Source organism: Priapulus caudatus, unplaced genomic scaffold (assembly GCF_000485595.1).
Source record: "Priapulus caudatus unplaced genomic scaffold, Priapulus_caudatus-5.0.1 Scaffold480, whole genome shotgun sequence".
Lineage (NCBI taxonomy): Eukaryota > Metazoa > Priapulida > Priapulimorpha > Priapulimorphida > Priapulidae > Priapulus > Priapulus caudatus.
Genome location: NW_014577541.1, coordinates 120,313 through 122,540, shown reverse-complemented (window position 1 = coordinate 122,540; position 2,228 = coordinate 120,313).

The following is a 2,228-nucleotide window of genomic DNA, read 5'->3' as shown; positions in this document are numbered from 1 at the left end:
GCTGAAATGTCGTTGGATGCGGAATCCCGTCTGTTTTTTTAAGTGCTATTTCCTTGGTTTTCTGTATTTTTTCTGTTTATCCATATTAGGTTGGTAGCAGCAAGCAGATTGCGTGGAGTGTGTTGCGATACGCAACGCACGCACGCACGCACGTGTACGTGCCACACCACCCACTCAAACACAATGCACGACGCTGCACTGCACGTTACGTACGCCAACGCACGCCCACGGCACGCCACCGTCTAGCGTGCACATGCATGCACGCACGCCGCAGCACGCCGTGTACCTACACACACGAACGTAGCACGCACTGATGCACACACGTGTACCTGCACACAACCACGGTCACGTCCGTCACGCACATAACGTGTAACCTTCACACGCGCGCGACTGCACTCACTCGGTGTAACGTGCACACACACGGAACGCACGCACGCAGTGCACGCACGTGTAAGTTCACCCGCGACGCACGCACGCCACATGTAGGCACACGCACGCACCACACTGCATGCACGTACGTGACGTGCGCACGCCACGTATACATGCACATGCGCACGCGCGCTGACGCACGCACCACGAACACCGCACGCACGCAACGGCACGCAGCGTTGTACGTCACACAACAGAACGCACGGCACGCACGTGTACGTGCACACACACGGACGGCACGCACTGCACACGCAACCGCACACACCTCATGCTCGCGCACACTCATGGGATTTTTGGGAGCTATACAAGGCACAGCTGTATATTTCGCGAGTTTCGTGTGATTGACGGAGCAGTTCTTCAGTGATTCTCAATGCAATAGCGATGTTTCACTGTGTAGCGAATTCGACCCGGCTGTACAACATACACTATAGCTAGCATGCGTCAGCATTACTTCAACCTTGAAGAACGTACGGCCTTCGTAGCCACGTGGGCACCCCCTTGACCTATATTTAATTGGACTGGACCCCTGCAGTCACACGTGGGGTCACATGACTGTAGAACAACGTGGTGTCCACGGCTGTAATATAAGCTGGCGGCGTCCCAGGCTCCCACGCAAACACCAGAGCCAGCTTGGCTGCAAGTCAGGGAAGCCTCGCGACGCCCCCACTGCTCTCTAGCTGCTGGCGGCTTGTCCGCCCCTGCTAGCTGAACCATGTGAGGGTTGTAGCGGAAGCTCGGTCCAGAAGTCTACGCAAGGATCACAGCAGCTCAGGACGATGATCACGCGACCGCTTGCTTGCCCTCTCCTGACGCAAGGATACCCAGCGCGGAGCCAGCTCGGCTCAGTCAGGGAAGCTCGCACCCTCTCACTCGCTCCGCGCACGGGGCGGGACCGCACGTGTAAGTTCGCCACGCACGCATGCACGCATCGTGTACGTCCCGCAACGCACGCACGCACGCCACAGCAGCACGCACGTGTACGTGGCACTACATTAAACAAGCGCTTTTCTATCAGAAACATGGTGTCATTCATCTGTAAATGTCAAAGCAGGGCACGCTTGCTTTCTGCCAACCACAAACACATAACAAATACACGTGGAACCTGAATCTATGACGTCACGTGAAACATCGCTGATTAGGCCTGCGCGATTGGTGTGTGCATATGTTTGGCTAGTGAATTAAACCCGCTAAAATTCGAGACTGTTCGCTGGCAGCAATTGATCCGTGCGCCGACCCTAATTACGAATTTGGCGCACGGATGCAAAAAGCTGCCAGCAGCGTGAATACTTTCGTAGCAAGTCCCGGTCGCGTGCGCCTTGCCGCGGAACTGCGCGCAAGATTCGCGTTCTTAGCGGGCACGGATCAACACCTCTCAGGCGACGCTTCTCTGGTAATCCCGGTCTGCTTCCATGTTGGATGCTGCTAGGCGAGGCGAGGCGAGAACGCTCACGGCGCTGCCACGTCACCGATAGCACGCCTTAGAGCCGATTGACGTGTAATCAGAGAATGGGGACATAGAGCGTGCCAGGAGAGAGAGAGAGAGAGGACGAGAGAGAGAGAGAGGGAGAGAGAGAACAGAAGCTAAAGGGAAGAAGCGCAGGCGCGATGAGAGAAGAGCAGAGAGAGAGAGCGAGAGAGAGAGAGAGATAAGAAAGAGTGGGATGGGGAGGGAGAAAGAGTAGGTGGTGAGGGAGAAAGAGTGGGTGGTGAGGGAGAAACGGAGTGAGCGAACGAAAGAAAGATCGATTATCATACATAGAGAAAGGGTGAGAGAGAACGAAAGAGAGCAAAAGAGGCGA